Source organism: Condylura cristata, unplaced genomic scaffold, assembly GCF_000260355.1.
Source record: "Condylura cristata isolate star-nosed mole 26May11 unplaced genomic scaffold, ConCri1.0 scaffold00009, whole genome shotgun sequence".
Taxonomy (NCBI): domain Eukaryota; kingdom Metazoa; phylum Chordata; class Mammalia; order Eulipotyphla; family Talpidae; genus Condylura; species Condylura cristata.
In genome coordinates this window covers 55,057,299-55,080,592 of record NW_004567110.1, presented here as the reverse complement: position 1 = coordinate 55,080,592, position 23,294 = coordinate 55,057,299, and the positions used below count along the sequence as shown (strand labels likewise).

Here is a 23,294-nt window from a genome sequence, read left to right as displayed (position 1 = left end):
TTAACCCGCTGCACCACCAGGGAGGGCCATAAATGTTTAATTACTTTTTTTAAATGATTAATGAATTTTTCTCTTACATGTCAGATCTTCCTGTCAACTATTTTTTGAGCAACCAGTGCCTTCATCCAGTATCTGCTTTATTGTGGACATTGATATGAAAATGGAACATGATGAGCATAAAAGAACTTAAAGACTGTGTTTGTGAAACATATAATGTAGTCGGGGAAGACACAAAACAGCCAAACAACCAAACCCTGTTCCAAAATGTCAATAAATAAATGCTGCATTTTTGGAACAAGTTGTATTGTCATCATGCATTTTAATATACCATTAATATAGTATAGTTGCCTTAAATGTCAGAGGGCCATTAATTTGATGCTTGTTTATAGTGTCAGTATTTTCTGGCCAATCATTTAATGGGCATTAATTTCCTGAGACCTAAAGATAGCATATAACAGACATTAGCTATGAAAAGCTCCATCCTCCATGAATTCTTACCCTTACTTTACAGTATGTTGGGTGGCCTGGCTCACACACTCCATTTGTGAGTCTGGGGGATAGGGGTGCAGCCTTGAAGGTTTCAGAGGCGCACTAGCAAGAATGGTGTTGTGAGCAGCATTCTGTGGCTCTTTGATCTAGTCTCCCTGGATCCTGCTGGTGCAGTCAGCTCTTGCTTTTATAAACATGATTTATATTTAGCCTAGTCATTCACAAGAGCTTCTCTGCTGAAAAGCACCTGGCTCTACATTTCTGTTCTGAAGGCTAAGGCTTTCCTGAGGCTTGAGGAGTCAGGCATGCCCTCTGGACACATACAGAATGAAGAACTTTGAGAGCTCATGCTAAGTGAAATAATCCAGCCACAAAAGGGCAAATGTATGAGGTACTTAACAGTCATCACATCCACGCGGCCAGAAAGTGGAATGGTTGGCGGAGGTGGGGAGAGGAGAACAGGGAATTAATGTTTAAAGGGTGCAGAATTTCAGGTTTGCACAATGAAGATTCTAGAGCTAGATGATGGGACAGTGCTGTGAATGTGCATAGCGACAAAAGACTGTATATTTAGAAGTAATAAAGATGGTAAATTTTATATGTGTTCTACCACAATTAAAAAATATATTGTGGGCTCCTCCCTAGTGGCACAGCAGTTTAGGACACAGCTCTACAGGCTAGACACAGCCACTTCAGTGCGGTTCGATCCCCAGCCGTGGAGGTGACCCATAGCGAGCAGACCTCTCCTGTCTTGCCCCTCAGCAGTGTACTTTGTTCTGCTCCATGCTCTGTTTCTGGTGAATCCTCTCACCAATCCTGTACCTCTCTCTGGCCTGTACCCCAGTTCTGTATGCATAAATATATAAATACTTAAATACATATATATATATATATATATATATATATATATATAGTGAAAAATAAACAAGGATGTATAAAAATAAGGAAAATGTACAGAAACCTAGTGTGTTCTAAAGTTTATTAAGAAAATAGGTTCATAATTTTAAAAAAAATGTGACAATATCATGCATGACATCTAAATAAAGCTAGTGTGTAAGTATCAAGAAGTGCCTGGTAGATAGATATATTACTTTTGTGAACATTATGGTTAATTCACTTAGGATAGCAGAAAATATCAGTGTTGATGTTGGCGATGTATTTGCTTATTCATGAGATGAATAACCTTTTTTAGAAAAAGCCAAAAGAAGAGATCCTTTCATCTGAAAGTATTGCCACCTGCTCTGGAAATCACTTTAAGAAGATTCCACTTAAACTTCTCACGTAGACAGGAGAGGCCAAACTTCAACATTAGTAAACAGATTTGATTCTAGATGTTTGAAAAATCTATACCTGCTACTTAGATTTGAAAAGCCTTTGAGTTTTTCAAACGTCTTACGTGATACGTAATATCCAATATTGGATATATCATGGAGATTATTTTTTTTTATGGGAAAAAAAAGATATTTGACTATCATCAGAACTTTGATGCCTGAAATGATGGAAAATTGCCATTTTTATAATCATAACAAAATCAAAATTAAATCATTGATTTAATATACTGGCACAGTATCTAAGAGTATTTACAGTATATTATTTACTTTCTGTTTTTATCTTCCAAGCAACACAGTAACTTATTTGATAATTATTGAAAATAAAGATTAGGTCCTCCCTGATGGTGCAGTGGGTTAAAGCACAGCACAATGAAGCTCTCCACAGCCACTGAAAAATTAGTTTGATCCCTGACCAGGGAGCTGACCCACATGGCCCAACAGACTTGTCCTAACCTGCCCACTGCTCCCCTCAGCAATTTGTTTCAGTCAGTTTGCCTGTTCCATTCCCCATTTTGTCTCTGGTGAACCCTCTCAACACCCACACTTCTGGCCTGTACCCCAGTTCTTGTATGAATAAATAAATCTTTTAAAAAAGAAAATAATGATTAATAGAAATAGAATTGCCAGATGATCTAGCAATTCCATTTCGGAGTATGTGTCCAAAAGAATTGAAAGTAGGGTCTAAAAGAGATATTTACGCATCTGTGGCCGCTGCAACCTTTGCAGTAGTTAAAATGTAGAAGTCAGCCCTCCCTGGTGGCTCAGCAGGTTAAAGTACAGTACTAAGAAGCTAAAGCCACTTCAGCATGAGTTGGATCCCTGCCCTAGAGGTGATCCACATGGCGTAGCAGACCTCTCCTGACACACCTGCCCGTTGCTCCCCTCAGCAGTGTACTCCGGAGATCTGTCTGTTCTGCACCTCACTCTGTCTTTGGTGAATCCTCTCACTGCCTCTGTACCTCTGGCCCATCCCCCAATTCTGTATGCATAAATAAATAAATCTTTAAAAAAAAATGTGGAAGTCACTAAGGTAGGTGTTAGCAGGTAAGTGAATACACACACACACACGCACACACTCATGTTCACCTGCAGTGTGATATTATTCAACCTTAAAATAGTAGAAAATTATGATAAATGCTACCACATGCATGAACCTGGAGGGGATTGTGTTAAGTAAAATAAGCCCTTTACAGGGACAAACACTGTATGATTCTGTTTCTCTGAAATACTTGGAGTAGTTAATTTCACAGACATGGAAAGGAGATGTGCTTGCCAGAAACTGCGGGAAGAAGATTGGAGGCACTGTTAAATGGACAATGTCAGTTCTAGAAAACCAACAGAATTCTGGAGCTCGATGTTGGTGATGGCCGCACAGCATCCTGAACATATATCACTGCATCATATACTTACACATAGTTAAGATGGCCAATTTTATGTTACGTGTACTTCACACACACACACACACACACACACACACACATATACATACAGAAAGAGAGAGAAAGGGGAAAAAATGGAAGATCAGCTTCTGGATAAAATGCTTTCTCTCTTAATTGGTATGAGCTCTACACTTCTGTATTTTCTTGAGCGAATTATTTTTCATAATGAAGTCAGGAAGGGACTTCCCACACAAAAATTTGGGTAACCAGTAGAAAAACATGTTTTCTATAACTGTTTCTACTGTAGTAGTGACCTAGCAAGAGACTGACCAAATGGAGAATTTCTTTTACTTTATTTTAGATTTAAGAAATCTCTATTGTACAAATTCAGAACTATCTTAAGAAAAATGCTCCTCTATTCCTTCTTTCTAGACACAGAATATATCATGGTCACTGTTGTTTATATTCGCACCCCTGCATCCAAATAGCAGTAGTGTCCAGCTGCTACAGGCATTTAAGTTGGGATCTTTATTATATATTCTGTTTGCTTTGGTATTCTATTTTATTTTTCTAAATAAGTTATTATTTCCAGCTACTGACTCAGAATTACTAACACCCTGAAAACATCAGTGTTTTACTGTCTTGGGTTACTAGCTTACTAGTAATCAGATTATAAGAAGCTGATAATGTAACAGTTTTAAAAAAAACATGCTCTTTTATAAGCAATGTATTAGAATGCCATTTTGAGAGTGTTGAAAATGCCTATTTGAAACACTTCTTGAACACTTTTTGAAAACTGTATTATTTGGAACCAGATACATTTACCCTTAATCTGTAAGCAGTTATATTTATCATTAAATTTGCAGCACTGACATTGCAGTGAGCTTTTTACACATTTGTTACTGAATTTTCAGGCATTTCTCCTCTCTTACACAATATATAGGTTTGCTAGGTGGTATTTTTTATAGAGAATCATTGAACAAAATTGAATTCATATTTGAGTGATTCAACAATAACTTCAGAGTGACTTTCTTTTCTGTAAAATCCAGGGAAGTATAAGGACCCATTTTACCTCAGTCCAAATAATTAACAGAATACATGAAAGGCCTTTTTTAAGGGGATCTTCCTGGCATTTGCAAATTTTACAGTGGGTAACTATGGTCTTTTTTTTTTTTTAAGATTTATTTATTTATGCATACAGAACTGGGGTACAGGCCAGAGATGCAGGTGCAATGAGAGGACTCACCAGAGATAGAGTGGGGAGCAGAAGAGGTAGATCAACAAAGTACACTGCTAAGAGGAGCAGCAGGCAGGCCAGGAAAGGTCTGCTGTGCCTTGTGGATCACCTCCGGGGCTGGGATCCAACTCATGCTGAAGTGACCTTAGCTTCCTAGTGCTGCTTTCCAACCCACTCTGCCAACAGGGAGAGCCCAGCTATGGTCTTTCAAGAAGATGTCTCTAGTTGTATAATCCTGCCTTTTTGAAAGAAAAATGATTTTCTAGAATGTTCAGGAATCAATGATCCACAGCCAAAAAAAAGAGACCTTTATAATGTGACTCCTGTGTGCCTGAGATTTGTGCACATTTTTTTTGAAACACTTTACTTCAGAGTAGGTCTTAGTTCTTTTCCTTGTTGAAAATCGTGGGCAGGAAGATTGGTGACTGACCAGCCATTTAGGAGTATTTGTCATGTACTGATTTTTCCTTCCCATGCTCCTCTATAATGAGTTAATAATGTTGGCATTTAGTTTTCACAATGGCCCTCTAAGGTAAAGGCTGTAATTATGTCCATTTTTCCAAACTAGAAAACTGGCACTTTGAAAGGCTGTTGGTTACTTAGGCGCACATAGTGAAGGTGTGGGGGCAGAACTAGAACCCAGCTGGCTTCAGAACACCCACAAGTGTCCGTTAGGTGGTATTTGGTTCTAATCTTCCAGTATATCCCAACTGAAGGCTGCCTAGATACTTCCCCCACCTTCTAGCTTCTGTAACCTTAAGATCATAGCATTTGCCTGGGTTTACTCTGAACCTCCTGCACAGCCCAAGTTGATACACTCCTGATGGGTGTAAGATCAGACAGACATGCAGAACTCTGCTATCTTGGAATCCCTGACTTGCTCAAATACAACTATGGAGTGTCAAATCCTGGGCTAAATCCTGCAGATTAAGATAACCAGGCAGGAGTTTATGATTTATTCCAGAGATACAACCACAGAAATGTTTATAAGTGGGTGAATGTTTGATGGAGATAAGTAAGGCACCATGGAAGTAGACAGAGGTCAAGGGAATGGATGCTTTTCAAAGGAGGGATTGGTTCCTTTGAGAATGAGTGGGCTGACATGTCCATAGGCACATCAGGAGACAGGCAGGGTATTTCAGACAGCGTAAGGCATACATACAGGGTAAAAACAAGGAATATTGTTCTCCCACATGAGAGAGCACCGCAAAGGATACAACATAGAGAGTGACAGGCTGAAATGATTGGGGCCCTGTCTTCCAGCTGAGGGGTGGTTGGATCCTTGATCCTGGAGGTAATGGAAAGCCACTAAAATTCTAAGGACAGTAGGCATGGAGGAGAGGAGGAGTAGGAGTGTATGGTCATAAATAATATGAGAAAGATGGGTTTTGTTAACACAAGGAAGATAGAAACACTGAGTGTTTGGAGACAAGTTTTGAGGTGATGGTAATGATCTGGGTAAGCACATTACAAAGAATTATTAGGAATGAATTATGGCTGTCTTCTCAACTCAGTAACCTTAATGTTCCCTTCCTTGTGATGAGGCAGTCTATTTAAATTTGAAGTAGTTGAGTTGCTAGAAAGCTGTTACCATGAGCCACAATTGTCTCTCTGTAGCTTCTCCCACTCAGAATAATGTCTCTTCTTACAGATGTTAGTCTACCTTCCACCTCTGCTCCTAGACACCATGGTAGCTTGAAGTATTCCTGGGTCGCCTTTCTATCTGCCCATGTGTTCACTTGTCATCATTTGTCAGGATTTATTAGTACTCACCATGTGCAATAACATGGATTGTGTAGATTATATAGTAGCAAGTATGGAGTTATTACATTCTCATTAGTCACCTTAGGGATTTAGTAGTGGTGAAAAGGAAATACGCTAGCAGATCCAGACCCTGAAGCTAGACTTCAGAAGAGGGGTTGTAATGAGTGCATCCAGATTCTTGTGTATCATTACCCAGGCCCCATGTGGGTTGACCAATTTAGAGCAGAATAGTGTTGTGCTGAACTTGTACATTACATTGGTGCATTTACAATTTGCACAGTACATTTGTGCTGAATCCAATACTTCTGTTAGTTAAGCCTGTAATTTCACTGGTTTTTATCACATAGCTAATAGCTGAGTGACAAACTCAAACTTGCAAGTCTTTTTCAGGTAAAAAAAAATATCTATAGCTTCTAGCATAGTGTGAGTGTGTGCTTTATATTTTTTGGATGGTCACCTTTGAAAGAAAATGGCTCGTCCGTTTCTTTTTTTAATATTTTTTATTGACTTGTGCATACAAAACTGGGGTATAGGCCAGAGGTGCAGGGGCAGTGAGAGGATTCACCATAGCCAGAGTGGAGAGCAGAATAGCAGATTGACAAAGTACACAGCTGAGGGGAACAACGGGTAGGACAACAGAGGTATGTTGCGCCATGTGGGTCACCTCCGGGGTTGGGATTGAACTGGCATTGAAGCTGCCACAGCCAGTTCTGCAGTGTTACACCTTAACCCGCTGCACCCCCAGGGAGGGCCTAGATCTTAATATTTATGTCTTTTTCCTTCCTGTATAGTATGTGTTTGTCTTTGTGTGTGTGTGTATAATCACTAATTTTAGTGCATAATTTAGCGAGCCTCAAAAATATGCACACTCATGTATCCACTCCTATAGTCATGATATAGAACAATTCTGTCATCCCGATCTGCATCTTTGCAGTACTCTTGTCAATTTTGCCTTTTCCAGTTCATTTTGGTGAATATATAGTAGTTTTATTATGATTTTATTTTGCTTTTCCTTACTGCTGAAAGTTTCTTTTCTATGCCTACTTGGCATTATTCACTCCATTTGTTGAAAGTGTTTGTTCAGATCTTGTTTTTTTTTTTATACATTTTCTATTGCTGAGTTTTAATATCATAAATATGTTTGTATGAAGACAGATAAGGAAGGTGTTTTATTGCTGCTGCATTTTCAAGAAAGGAATCCCTCTCAATGTATACTTTATTTCCTGATTTTTTTTTTGATGACTTATGTAGATGGATTCTTCCATCATCTATTGACTTATTTTCATTGACCTACCCTGTGTCCTAGCATATATTATTTATTTATTTATTTTTAAAAACTGAGGGTTTTTTTTTTTTCAAGATTTATTTATTTATTCATACAGAGGTGCAGGGGTGGTGAGAGGTTTTACCAGAGACAGAGTGGGGAGCAGAACAGGCAGATTGACGAAGTACACTGCTAAGGGGAGCAGCGGGTGGGTCAGGAGAGGTCTGCCACGCCATGTGGTCACCTCCGGGGTCAGATCAAACTCTCACTGAAGCGACTGCAGCCAGCTTGCAATGCTGCATCCTAACCCATTGCGCTCCCATGGAGGGCCACATATGTAATTTATGGCATGTGCCAAATCATGTTCTCTGGAAAAAGACAAAACACACGTTGATTTACCACCTGTGCATCTATACAGATCCTCCACAGCCTCGCACATGTATGCTCGCCACGGAGGACCTTGACTCGATTGGGTGCCACTCTGAAGTCCGTTCAGTCCACCTAGACAAGGACTCCACCTCGTGCTTTTGCCTCTCGTGTACACAGCACAGTGCGGTGTGAATAATAGGTGAAGTCAGCAAGGGCTGTTAATGCACACAAGCTGCTGATCCGGGTAAATTGAATGCTCTTGAACGATTCCAGAGCTTTAGAAAATAGGAGTGCTTTCTGAATGGGTGGATTGAGTACTAAATCATCTCCAATTTCTTGCTTAAAATATTGCTTATGTAAGCTGCAACTATAAAATACCTACATTTTGCTTGATTGCATTCATAAAGTTTCTTGAAAATGTTTTACATCAAAGTTATGATCGAGGCTCTCCCTTGTGGCCAGTGGGTTGAAGCACAGCACTGTGGAGCTAGGGCAGCCCCTGCAGCACCAGTTCCATCTCCCCTCAGCAGTGTATTTCAGTGTATCTGCGCGTTCTGCTCCCCACTCTGTCCCGGATGAATCTTCCCGCCTCCCCTGTACCTCTGGACTACACTCCAGTTCTGTAAGCATAAATAAATAAATCTTAAAAAAAAAAAAAAGTTATGATCAAGACTTAATGTGAATAAAGGGAAATTCTATTTTTAGACTAGGTAGATTTATCTAGGTTACACAACCTAAGAGTATCCCAGATTTGATTTTTTTTTAAGATGGATATGCATACACAACTGGGGTACAGAACTGAGGTGCAGGGGTGGTTAGAGGCTTCACCAGAGACAAAGTGGGGAGCAGAACAGGCAGATCGACGAAGTACATTGCTGAGGAGAGCAGCGGGCAGGTCAGGAGAGGTCTGCCTCGCCATGTGGTCACCTCCCGGGCAGGCGGGGATCGAACTCATGCTGAAGTGGCTTTTGTTTCCTAGTGTTGTGCTTTAACCCACTGTGCCACCAAGGAGGGCCTCCCAGATTTGATTTCAAGTTTCTTGTTGGTATTAATGGTGCTCTATTAGTGGAGCAAGAGATTAGTGTATGTTTGTACGGATGTTGAGTAGTATTTTGTATTAACATGAAGTTGAGTTGAATCATCAAGTGGAAGATCTTAACAGTGTTATTTATGGAAAGTGAAGATTGGTTATGACCAAATAGAACACTGGATTGGCAGTGTGACATTATTAGAGCTCACTTAACCATTCTGGGCTTTTACTCAGCTGTGAAATGAATTAGAATATCTGACTGTGCAACCCATAAGTTTCAAAAATATATGCTGCCCTTATTTTTGTTTGGACAGTTTTGATTTCAGATGAAAAATTTGAAGGAAATTCCAATTCTGAAATTCTGCACGTACAGTATTTCCCCCCAACATAAGTGTGTGACTTTTCTTCTTATAAATCATTAGATTTCAGTTGTAGTTATTTTGCTTTCTTTCTTCAAAAGTGTCTGAAGGAAAAGGTGCAAATAATGATAAAGATGAAGAGGAATTTTTGATACATTTTTATTTAGGACAAAACCAACAATAATGGTAGTAAAATTCAAATCTTTTTACACTGTTATTATGGGTCACAATAAGTTTATGTTGGGTTCAAAGATATTTTGTATTAATTTTTTTTCAATATTCTATAAGATAGCTATGATTTTTATTTGTTTTAATTCCCGGAAACCCATATATTTCCATGCAAATAAAATCTTAAAAATGTTAAGTTGTAAATTTTAAAAAGAGCCATAGAGCTTAGAGTTTATATTTCTGTTTAACTATTTTGCTACTTGTTATTGGCACTAATTTTTGCTTTATCTTTTTGTTGAGCATTGTTAATGGGCAAAGGGAAGTAGATTGTTCAGAAATTTTTAAATCTGAGTATGGGATGTATCAGGCCTCTTTCTTCTTTAAGCAGACATTTTCAGGCTTTCTTTTTATTTATTTTTTTGAAGCTACAGAAAGTTTCTAGGTCAAGATTTCCTGCCTTACTACTAATAATAAACTGGCATGTCATTCATTACGCATCACTCCAGAAAGGAGATAATGACGGCTGGGAAACGGGCTTCACCCTTAATGAAGTGGTTCTCAGACATCATCTGCTGAAGTCCCAAGTGCCTCCTTGAAATATTTCACTATTGATTACTCCTGTAACCATGCAAAATATGCAGTAAATTGCAATAAAAAAGATACCTACTATCCTTTCCCTCCCTTTTTTCCCCCTTCCCCATCTGCTGGCTCCCACTTTCAAGTCAACAAAGATGTAGCTGTTTGCACTGATGACATAAGATGAAAGCAGATGTAGGGGAGATGGTTAAGTTTTCCACCATGTATTTTCTTTTAGGTTGCCAGATGCTCAGATAACAATCACTTTTAAGATTCATCCAAGTTTCTCCAAATAGAGTAAAAGCATTTATGTGTCACACAGACTTGTGGACACTGCTTTTCTCAAAAACCTATTTATTACCCTATATGTAAAAAATGAACCCATAATGTTCTGGGCCTAAACACATGTTGTATTCATTGTTTCCTTCCTGAAAATAAAATACTGTGTGTTCAAAATTGGGGGCCTTAGAAGAACAAAGATTGGGTTTGTGAGTCTGTGTCAGAATTGCTTTTGGAGGACAAGAAAACAGAAAGAACCTATTTTGTACTATATTATCCCTTGCAAACATTAACAAAGTTTCTGACATGTGGTGTTATCTGTCATTTCCCTGGTTCTGTAGTTGTTTATGAGATGGGCTTATCATTTTGGTGATTTTGTGAACTCCAAGGACTGACAAGTCCCGTTGGGGAGGTTGAGTTTGGGGTGACACAAAGCCACATTGGATATCTCCAGTACCTGGTCCTTTGATGTTACCCATTAAATGCACAAAGAAACGCTATCCTATAATTTGAATTGGGTTTCTCCTGAAATAATATAAAGGAGCATTTATAGTAGAAAAGAGGCTTTAAATCCACTTTTTTCCCTAGGTATATTAGAAAATACACCGTGTCTGTTATTCAGTGAAAATTGGTTTCCTTTTAATGACACTTAAAATTTAATCACGTTTACACTTTAGAAGAATTTATAATTTGTCTTTTTTCCTTTAGAAATCACTAGTTGGACGTCGAGAGCAATTACCCTGATCTTACTGAATATAAAGTTGGAAGTTATCAAGATCTTGAAGGGGGAGTAAAAGGTAACTTCAAAAAAATAGTTAAATCCATGTGTAAGTGACACTCATGAAGCACATAGTACTTTTGATTTATTTGCTCAATTTAGGAGCCACCTTTTACCCCACCAGTTCTTATTTCCTGCGTTCTCCTTACCATTTCTCCCTCCTTTTCCCTTCTCTCCTCTTCCACATGCTGCTTCCCTCCTATTATCGCCTCCTTCCTTTATTTAGCATCTGTTGTGAAAGTCTGTCTTGTGCTGGGCACACACCTCACCTTCATAGCTCATGACTTGGTGGGAATGGAGGTATTAGCAGAAATGTGGGGTTCCCCCACTACTGCACACCTGCTGGGCTGCTGAGAAGCTGGGTCCCTGCCCTTAATGCACTGGCCCCTTTACCCAAAATGCATGAACTTCTTCCAGCTCTCTCTGAAGTTACATGAGTGCTTGGTTGCAGTAACTTTTTTCTGAGAATTCTGTGGATGGTTAGCCTCCCCAGTTAGAATCACAGTCACTTGTGGGGGATAGATTAAGCAACATCATTGTTCTGGGAAATTTATAAATATTCTCAATTGGTGAGACATCTGGATAAGAGTGTGCCCTCCAGTCTGAGACTAGATTTCCTACTACCCTCTCTTTGCACTTTTGTTCATCTCTTTACAATTCTTACAATTGATCACTTACCCTTACTAGATATCCCTCCTTCCCCCACAAAATAAAACAACACACACACACTATATCTGAAAACAATTCCCATGATTCCAGCAACCCATATTCCACAATGTACTCACTGGTTTATCTGTTTTTGCTTACTCCTGCCTTGTTTAACTTAGTAATGGAGAGCCTGTTGCAACTAGGCACTCAACGGACCATGGTCACTAACCACCTAATGGCCCTTACGTGGACATCCAGACCAAAGTTTTTGTTCTAGAAGCCTCTGGGCCACATGAGCTGGTACCTTTGAGCTATGCCAGCTCCAAAGCAGGACTTTAGTTTCTTTCTTTTTTTTTTTTAAGATTTATTTATTTATGCATACAAGAACTGGGGTACTGGCCCCAGTGTGGGGGCATGAGAGGACACACCAGAGACAGAGTGGGGAGCAGAACAGGCAGACTGATTGAAGTACACTGCTGAGGGGGGCAGAAGTTGAGACAGGAGAGGTCTTTCTACACCATGTATGTAACCTCCCCAGCCAGGGATCAAACTCCCTGCCACAGTGGTTGTGGATAACTCCACAGGTCAGGTCTATATGCTCTAACCCCTTGTGCCACCAGAGAAGGCCGCGACTTTAGTTTCTTTTTAAGATTTATTTTATTCATGCATACAGAACTGGGGTACAGGTGAGAGGATTCACTAGAGACAGAGTGGGGAGCAGAACAGGCCAACTGACGAAGTACACTGCTGAGGGGAGCAGTGGGCGGGTCAGGAAAGGTCTGCCACGCCATGTGGGTCACATCCAAGGCAGGGGATTGAACTTATGCTGAGGTGGCTTTAGCTTCTTAGTGCTGTGCTTTAGCCCACTGTGCCACCAAGGAGAACCCTGACTTTAGTTTCTTAATGATGAGTTCCTTCAAATAAACATGTAGAGGGGAATCCTATTCAGATTGATTAGTTGAGTTGTGATCTACCTGTGCCCAAACCAGTCCTGCCCCCACCAACCTGTTATTATAGCTTTTCTTATGAGGGACAGATGGCAGATTCACAGACCCATCCTTCTTAGTGTGTACAAGTGTGACTTTTGGCAGTGAGGAGATCAGCTCTGACCCTTGCCACATATAACATACATGTACCTGGGAAAGCTGTTTAATCTTTAGGTCACAGTTTCGTCATCTGTCAAGATTTAATCATACCTCTATGACTGTTGTCAGAGGTAAATGAGCATGTGGGATGTGTAGTTTCATGGTAATAGTTTTTGTTCCTATTCTGCAAAATGGAGGTAATTTCTGCTTATGGTTCGTTATAAACTGAAATGAGCTGGTGTGCATGGCTACATTGTGTCTGGCATATAGTACACAGTGTACAATTGATAGGACCCAGTGATAATGGTAAAATAGCAATAGCCTTATCAGCAGATGTGTTCAGAAGGGAGAGACAGAGTGACTGAATGCTGGTGACTATCTAATGGTAGTGGCAAGAATTACTGCAAATTCCATTTGTCAAGAAGACATATATTTATTGACAATTTACATTATTTGTCATTATTTGTTTGTTAAGTCATTGTCTACATTTTGGTCATAAGAGTTAACACACAAAGGTTTTGCTTATGATTAGCTATTAGAGTGAATAATTAGTAGTGATAGACTCCTAAATTCCTTTTATTAGTGCCAGCTTTTTAGTTATATGGAACAGTATTTTCTTGTGAAATTTTGAAACTAAAGTAAGAATAAAAATAATCGATCTTAAATAACATTGGAATCAGTTAAACTACATGTTTCATTTAAATGCCTCATTTAAAACATATCTTGTCTCTTTCTTAAGTGTAAGTATACTGAATTCTTATCACCCATGCTATGCAGTTATTCCAAAACTGTAAGGGGAGAAAACTAAAATCTAGTAACATTTGAGTCTAATTTACCTAAATAAATGAGGCTTGAACCAAAACCACATTTGTGAATAGGTATAGTAGAGAATTTTCTTACCATTAGTTTTGTGCATTTGGTTTTCGTATAGTAGAAACAAGTGACATTCATTGGCTGAAGGAGCGTGCAGTAAAGAAAAGTGAGTGTTATTCAAGCAACTGTGAGTCACCTTCAAAAGTGAATATGCTTGAACTCTCTGCTACCTCTGTCCCTAGGCCTGGCACTACTCATGCTGGGCGAGGAGGAAAACAACTGAAAATACAGCAAAGGAACTGGAGAACTGCAGTTGCTGCTGTTACAATGTGAGAATATGATGACTTTTCAATTTGCCCTTAGTATTACTGTGACACAGCTTAAACTGTAAAGACTTTTCAGTGGGAAGGATACTTTGTGTGCATTTGCATGCAAGAAACTAATTCTTTGTTCTATCCCAAGTTTTAGGATGCTGGTGAACTGCAGTCAACCTCTGTTTTCCTTCTGCCTTCCCTCCTGAAGGATCCTTTCCTCTCTCCTAACTTATCTCTCTTAATTATCTGCTCTTCCTCTTCCCCACACTCCCTGCCTCCTTAAGAGGTGGACTTTGAACAGACTCTTTCAGTTCATGATTGCAAAGCATCCCCCTGCAGGGTGGGTTGCTTCTTCAGGGGTCTTACTGAGAATTCAAATGACAGTATCCCTTGAGCAATCACTGTTGTGACTTGTGTTCCCGTAGACCAGGAGGGAGCAATCAGCCACTCTGTTGGGATCCACAGTGGTACATTTCTGTTAATGACTTAAATTCACCTCCTAGAGTGGATCTTCAGTGCCTTCTGCTGCAGCTTTTCTCAGCTAATTTGGCAAGAAATTCTTCCTCTATTAACATCACCATTTCTGGCAGAAAACAGTATTGTGGATTCACAGGAAAAGTAAGACTCAGCCAGTTTTTGTGTTCTGTTTGAAAGCAAGACTTACTTTCTTATCTGCAAAAGCTCATTCCTCCTGGTGGAAATCTAGCACTGTGACTCCTGAAAGTGCTTAGTGTTCTTCCCGACAGTAGACATTAGCTTCCTTTCATCATCACATTTTTTTTTTGCAACAATTTTAGGACTTAAACAATTTGACTTTGTTACATGGTTGTAAGTAGGTTATGTTTTGTTCTGAGATTAAACAAATAAAAATGATGCAGCTTCTTCTGAAAATCTGCAACAATATCCAGTGAACATTTCTGAAGACTGGAGGACTGTTTAGTTGCTGCTCTGAATGGGATAGATTAGTGAGTACCCCCATCTCAACCCCCACCCCAAGGGGAACCTTTTACCTAAACACTCCTGGACTTTTCCCTCCTTATTTGCTGTTAATATTTTCCAGACCTCAATCCCATCAAAGAGCACCAGTAAAGCATATGTTTACATAGAGTAGTTGATAGTTCTTCAAACCCTAAGAATTTGAATTTTTCTTCTATAAGTACTGGTGTCTTGCATTTTTGAATTAATGTAATGTAAACTCAGATTTTCCTAGACTGAATTTCTCTGATATCCAGTCATATTTTTATTTTTACCTTTTTTTAAAAAAGATTTATTTACTTATACATACAAGAACTACGGTGCAGGTCAGAGGTATGGGGGTAAGAGGACCCACCAGAGATAGAGTGGGGAGCAGAACAGGTGGAATTACTGAAATACACTGCTGAGAGGAGCAGTAGGTGAGACAGGAGAGGTCTGCTGTGCCATGTGGTCACTTTCCTGGCCAGGGATGGAACTGGTGCTGCAGTAGTTGCAGATAGTTTCACAGCGCTGCACTTTAATCCCTTGTGCTGTCAGGCAGGCCCCCTATTTTTATCTCTTTTAATTGAAGGAGAAAATCATCTGATGGTGTGGTATTTGGTTAGTGACAGACTTTTTACATGCTAATGGCACTAGTATACAAAGTGTTAAAAATTTCTTCCCAATTTAGCCTATAATCCCATGCTCTGATTTACATACAAAGCCTGTTATCTGCACTAAATGAATTCTGTTATGTAAGATTCCTGCAAGAAAACAACAGTAACAGCACTTTTTATCTTGGGTGGGGGTCGGTTTATACATAAATGCACAATGCTGCTTATCGTCTCTAGAAAAAAAAATGTGTTTATTGTATTAACTAAAATCTATTGCCAATTAAAGTCACATATGTCAGTCATAATGATAAAATTCTGTTTTAATGAGGGGGTTAGAATCTTTTAATCTTTTAGAATCTTTTAAAATGTTCTTAGTAGCATCTCTTCAGTAATATCACCCTTGGCTGTGTCTTTTGACTTGCTGCTGGAGTTAGTGAGATTTGGAAAGCTGACATTCCTTCTGGCATCATTGCTGAGGTTGGCCACGCCTCCTTACTTTGTCTCCCTCCCCTCTCCTCCACTGCAGGTAGCATTTCACCTCAAAAGAGTCTCTTCTTTCTTTGGTCTCTGTCATCTGAACCGACAGGCATCACCAAAGTGACACAAGCAGAGACTGTCTGGATTTGAAAGCCAGGGTGTGTGAGACCCAGTGAATTCTAGATTATTCTGGTCTAGTAGCTCATACAACTTTTGTTTCTTACTCTTCAAAGTTACTGGTAGGAGGACAGCTGTCTGTGTGTTGTCCTTTTCTCAATGAGTGGTTCCTGATACATTGTAGTCTCTTTCTGCTTAAATTTTAAACTCTAGGTATTGCTCACTCTGGGTCAGGCACCACTACTCCCTCCATTTAGTCTCAAACATTAGTGATAACTCCCTTCTCTTTACCCAGACTTGTATTGTGTTTTGTGTACAGAATCAAGTGTTTAAGATGAGGTGATTCCAACTTAACATGAACTCCTTGAGTTTACAGAGGGGAAAATTGAGACCCTTTTAAAGTTGCCTTTCTTGATTATATTTATAAGAACATACATAGCAAATATATTTTTCTATTATTCTTAATATGGGTATTCTTCACATGGTGAGTAACATTTATGGAAAGTAGTCATTGCATTAAGTCATATTATGAGTGATCAGCCTCCAGAACTCACCCCAATAAGAGACAGATTTGCTTAATCTGGGACCTCTAGGAGCAGAACTTGGCATTCTGGAGTTTCCTAAACAGCCATGTGTTTGCATTTGCTCATTCAATAGTTCACTTAACAGATGAGTCGTGGGCAACCAGAGTGGTGTGTGAAGACAGGGCTTCTGCCTTGGAGAAGCACAGGATTAATCTGCCAGGGTTGTTATCTGATCTCATATTTCTCCAAATATAATCTCATATTTAGCATTTGACTGGGCAACAAGGATTTCTTGACAGAAATTCCCTAAGGGGACTTAGGAAATTATAGCAGCACTGCATGGGAGCTTATGAGAGGGTTCATGAGAGGGTCCCATGTCTATTGGAGTAATTCTGCACGCTATTGTCTGTGGTGCCTGTGGTTAGTTTCCAGTTAACCCGGATGATTGGCAACTCCTGGTCTCCTGGGGTCCAGGCACCCTTATTTTGAGAATGTCAGGAGGACTGGACTCCCTGAGAGAGGCAACACCTGTTGAGGTCATGTTAAACATGTGTCAATGAGTCTTATTTTGACTTGAACAGTGAATGAAGTCTTTTCCCTCCTGGTAAATATAAGGTGAATTTAAGTGTTCAAATGACTGTTTGATCTCCTATGGGTTTACAGAAAGGTCAAGACAGCCCTGAAGTACCAAAGTCAGGTCCGATGAGAATGACATATGCAGGAATCAAGTTTTCACTCTCACCTTCATGTCATGCACTGTGAAACTTGATTCCTGTGTATGTCGTATTGTCTTCCATTATTTAAAAGATATGATCTCCACCAAGACTTGTTGTCAATGGTCCTTGGGTCTGGTAGAATAACTGATGTAGATAAAAAGCATTCAGTCATGAACAGGCCAGGACTTCTGGTTCCTGGCTGTCCCACCTCACAATGTGCATCTGAGTCTGGCTCCTTTTGGCCCCAGGGACTTTGCAGGACGCTTTCATCTTCACAACACACAATTCTCCCATAGGGCCTTGGGAATGATTGCAACTTACCTTGAAATGAAAGAGACGATTTTCCAAGATGCGGGTGGAACACAACAGGGTTTGTCTGATATTTGAAGAACATAAATGAAAGCAGTTGACACTTTACCAGGGCAGGCAGCAAGAGCCTTTTGACAATTACTCCTTTCTTGGATTTGAACTCTTCCTGTTGGCTGATGATGTCAACTGGGTTATTTCTCCACTGGGTAAGCAACCAGTGACAGGAGAGGCAGCTGGACAATGTCAGCTCAGAGACCAGCAGCACAGGGTGCAGAGTGCCCTGTGCCTCAGCCCAGCTGGCCTCTAGGGACAATCCTAGTAAACAGTCAAAGCATTCAGGCATGGGCAAGTTTGCTTTTCTGAGGTTTTTCACAAGTCATGGGTTTTACCTTACTCAGAAAACATGAAACAGTGTCTTGTGAAAACTCTTCCCTGTAAGTCAAGAACTTTCATTTTTACTCTGGTATGAATCACTGACTACTTCTTAAAACTTCTTAAACCCATGTTATTTTATCTTTTTTTTTTTTTTTTCTTGCCCACCAGTGCTAATACATAGTCTGAGCTCTCAGGTAGTGTTTACTACTTCCAGTCACTGATTTAGCTACTTTACATGCTTTTGTCTCCTTTAGTCTTGGGTTAGATTTTTCTATTATTTCCATTTTAAAGATGAACAAGTTGAGACAGAGAGAGATGAGAGCTTGTCCAGGCTTGCACAGTGAGTAAGTAGTGAAATGGGATTTGAACTCAGTCAGATGCTCTAAAATGCTATTCTCTTCAACACTGCTATGCTGTTTCTCTGAAAATTCATATTGCTATCCGATTCCTTTGTATTTGGTTTAGTTGTATGAATACACATTTACCCCTTTATGGGAGGTATTTCAATCCATGGAAAAGACTGCTATTTCTCTGATACTTACATATATTTGGAGGAGCTTGCTTTAGATCATCTGTACCCCTTGGGAATTTCTTTCTCTTGCAGGGTGGGCTCAAACCTGGATATCTGAGTGCTCAGAACACCAATTACCTGCATAAAATAATGTGCCATCTGAAAACCTACACTCGAATAGACCACTGAGGTGATAGCATCCTCAAGACTGGGCAGTGGGCAACCCGTTTCTGTGTACAAACCTTCTGATGCAGGACTGACAGCCTTATTTAGAAAAGTCTCATGAGTAGATAGAAAGCTAATATATTATATCTATGATAGTAGTTTGTGTTTATAAGCTCATTCCTTGCATCAAAGCTATCTTCCACAAGCTTTTTTTATGCTAAAATGTGCACACAAAAACAGCAGTGGCTGTGTAGAGAAGAAGCTTTTAGGGTTCTAATTTGGATGGACTTTTATGGCCTAGGCTATGAATACTACATTTACAAAATAATCTGCTTAGTAATTTTTGTAAATTGTAGACTTCACCCATTAGGATCACAGAATTAAAAGACAATTTTAAATTTTTCCACAACCATTTAGCTTTAAACCAACAAAATTCATTCATGCATCACTTCTGAAGGATGCATGGACACGTTACCAAAGTATCAGTAGTGGTTATAGTCAAGTGGCACTTGGACATTCTCGTGTGATTATGACGAAACACGATGTGGCTGAACTGAGACAAACCCACAAAACTCTAGCAGTTAACTCTGTTCTGTATTAAATAGGCTATTAATAACATTTCTATTAGTCTTAGAAAATAATGAGTTCACTGCAAAAGAATAAAAAGCTCTCTTTTAAAGTAGCTTAATTTAGTTAGAAATATAAATGGAATAGCCCATTAAAAAGTTACTCTAAGAATCACTGAAGTGAAATTTAGTGTTAATGTAGTGTAGGTCGCCTCGATGAGCATAGTCATTGCCACATTTATTCCAGGAGAAGGTGGAGTACTGAGCCTTTCACGTTGTGTGGTTCAGAATACACTAGGACCACACACTCCTAATGGCTCAAGCATTAGGATAGGTCAGCAGTCTGTGGTCCCCACAGGCCACCCTACCATTTGACTCATTACCACACACCCCTTGCTGTTATGTTGTTCTTCACTTAACAAATTTGACACCAGAGTTACATAGTGAGCTCCATGAGGGCAGGAAGCTCTGTCTGTTTATTGAGTGTTCTGTCCTCAGCTCCTGGAACAGTGCTTGATACCCAGCAGTTGCTGTGCAAATAGTCTCTAAAGGAATTGAACTTTTTCCTGAGTTGGCTGTGCTCTCTCCTCAACTCTGGAAGCATCATTCTCCTAACACACCAGGGAAGAGCTTCTTCTTCTTTTTTTTTTTTTTTAAAGGTTTATTTATTTGTGCATACAGAACTGGGGTACAGGCCAGAGACTCATGGACGGTGACAGGCTTCACCAGAGACAGAGTGGGGAACAGAACAAGCAGATTGAAGAAGTACACTGCTGAGGGGAGCAGCGGGTGGGTCAGGAGAGGTCTGACCACACCATGTGGTCACCTTCGGGGCAGGCGGGAATCGAACTCATGTGGAAGCGGCTTTAGATTCTCAGTGCTGTGCTTTAACCCGCTGAGCCACCAGGGAGGGCTGGGAAGAGCTTCTGAACTGTAATTCCTTTTAATGCATCAAATATATTTTACACTCTGTCATTCCACCCCAAGTTCCATCTGACAGCATGTTTTTTAGTTGAATGCAGAAGTTCAAGTTTTATCTGTTGATTAAAATTTAACCACCAACAGAGCAAACCATTGCTGTGTAGAGCCCTAGCCCAGGAGTAATCTCATCTTACGAAATCAAAATTAATATTAAGATTATAATACCTAGAGACGGGCTTCCTTTCAAGAGAATGCTTTCCTTTTCAGCTAACACTTATATCATAGGAAAGTAAAATGTTCATTGAGTGTGATGACCAAATTGGCATTAGCAGACAGGCTGTGATTGAATTTTCATATATTATTACCGAAATTCTCAAAGCTAATCCTAATTATATATTAAATTACAGTTCTAGAATTTAAACTACAACTTGAAGATGTGTTCTCAGACTTTTAGATTCTCAGAAATGCTTTATATATTTGTAGTAATTCTGAAGCATGTTCATTTCATGGAAGAGGAAGCAGAGGCCCAGCAATGTTAGAGGTGCCTACGCGTTAACTGTCAGTTATACACTGAAGCCTTGTGATTCAATGTATCATGTTCTTTCAGTTCTACTCTGTGTACCAAGAATCATCACTTTGTAGTCACCCACTAACAAAGCTGTGACAACCAGAATGTCTTTGTGACACTTACTCATATATAGTTTCTGCCTTGATAATTCAACTTTGGGATCCCTTTAAAGCAGGGATTTGAAGAAGGCAATCCTTGCACACATCTTAGCATGGGGAAATTCTTGGATGTGTGTCCATATGTTTCTTAATCTTCAACCTGTGTCACCTGCTCATCTTCATTTTTGTAAGACATGTGATTGACTCCTCACCTGGCTATCTTTGGTTGTGCAGTTTTAAATAATGTCTCCTGTTTTACTCTAGGCTGAGCCCAGAGAGCCTAGAGAGCATGGTCCTATAGAATATGCAGTGCCTAGCGGTTTTACAAATGCTGGAGAGGATTTATTCTATGGTGCATTGAATCCTGAGGTCTCATGACTTGAACTGAGGAAACTGTTAACATAAGACACATTTCCAGAGCAGATATGGTTGACAACCATAATGCTAACATACTTTCAAACCAGAAGAAAGTAGGGTGGTAAGGTTATGAAGAGAAAATATCAGTGATGACAGGGAACATTTTCAAACCACACTCTAATATAACATTTTAGTAGTCAACCTAATTAGGTGGAAAATAGAAACTCAGTAGATTTCTTTCTCTGAAAACAGTCGAGATACTTGCCAAGGAGGTACTTGCTATTTGACCTTTTTTTTTGGAAACAGTGACATGAGCAGTCTGTAGAATTTTAACTGGTAAAAGAATAGGTGTACCTTAGTCTGGGGGACCCAGCTATTTGTAGGTATCACATAAATATTAGGTACGTGAGCTTGACATCATGTTCTGTTTTGGGTAGGGTTTTTGTAGGAAGGTTTGACGACTGAGGACTTCAGTCGTAAACTGTTGCTAACCCCTGGGAATTTTAATTAATTTTTATTTTTATTTTTCTTTCTCTTCATTTTAACTTAATATTAGTTCATCAAGCAATGATACTTGGCAAATATTTGCAGAGGTAATTTCCTATCAAATAGTAATAGAGGAAATCTGTCTTTGCCCAGTTTATAGTTGTTTTGGTAAGTGGCTGCTCTTTTGTATAATTTGAGAGTTTTTTTTTTTTCTGAGCTATTTAATGTGCATAATGAATATTGAGATTTTTGTATTTTTAAAAATAGCTTCTCCATGTGGGAGGTTAGTGTGCTTGGCTACCAATTTGTGAATTTTGAAAAAAAAATATATTTAATGTCAAGGTGGGATTTAATTTATTTAAACTTTAGTTTCTTTTCTTGTGATTCTCTTTCAACTACCCCAGAGCAATTTTTAGCATAAAAGCTTAGAAACTATAAAGTACTTGAGCGTGTTCATTATTATGAAAAGTCAGTCAGCAGTGATTCTTTAACAAATAATATTTTATATAGTTTTTTCATGTAGCCCCTTTCAGAAGCACCTGCAAATTTCTTTCAGGAAAATTATCTGTTCTTATCTTGAGGCTAAATAATCACTGAATGCTTCTTTAGTACAAATGGGACATATTTTGAATATTTTCTATTTTGAAGAGAATATTAACATCGATCTTCACCATTGTTTTCTTGCTTTCTGAGCCCTGATACCCTCACCCCCACAGTGGGGTGAACCTCCTTCCTCCTCTCTGCGCCCCTCCTTCTTCCCTACCTCATAGTCTGTTTCTGATATCCTGCATATGACCACGGCCTTCCCTTCTCTCCTTCTGTCCTCAGGCTCTGCCTTTTTATTGTATTTTTTTCTGGGATTTCACTCCTTATTGATATTCAGGGTCGCTTTTATACCTTTTTTTTTCTCTGATCTCAGGAACTTGTGACTTACTGTTATTTCCTATTTTCCTCTCAGGTTAGAATTTTTCATCTCCTCTCTCGCTCCTCATTGTCCCTCTATTTCCTGTGACCTGTGGGCATCCTCCAGGACTCAGGCCCAATCATTTGGTCATTCTGCATCGAGAATATCTACACTCACACAGGTTTCATCATTGAAATGCTTCATTATTGCTTATCTCAACATGCTAGATGCACCTAGATGATGTTGCACCCCAAACTCAAATTCATGATCTCATAACTGATAAGATTTTGCCAAGCCAGTATCCTCTTCTTGCTTGTCTCCTGGAATACCACTGAGCTTCTGTTACTAAGGAAACATCTTTGGAAAACCTGAGAGAAGCACATATTCCTGGGCATTCATTCATGAATGATTTTTGTTCGTTGACTCTCTCATATTTACCCTTTACTTTCTGTGTTTTCCTATGTCCATAGTTAAGTTCTCATCTACTTACCAGGTGGTGTTGATGAAGTCATCTTTGATTGTTTTCCTGTCCCTCAGGTACTCCTTTTCTGTCTCTACTGCATGTTGCCTAGAGGTGAATTTTGATAAAATACTATTTTCAAAATACCCTTTCACTAATTCCCAAAGACTGTGGGGGTAAAAGGTACAGATGTAGCAGGCTGTGGACACCCTTTCCTCAACAGTCGAGTTTTCATTTATTTTTCTAGCCATTACTGTTTTTCTTGAGATCTCTCCCCTCAGCTCTATTG

The 23,294-nt window shown here is 39.4% G+C and overlaps 1 protein-coding gene across 1 annotated transcript in view; it reads left to right on the top strand.

The window, feature by feature from the left end:
- The window catches only part of FAM110B (family with sequence similarity 110, member B), a 148,467-nt gene that overhangs the window by 23,051 nt on the left and 102,122 nt on the right, over positions 1-23,294 (top strand). The window contains exon 2 of the mRNA XM_012723104.1: positions 10,954-11,042. The gene's annotated coding sequence lies outside the window, so the exon portion shown is untranslated. The remainder of the gene's footprint in view (positions 1-10,953; positions 11,043-23,294) is intronic.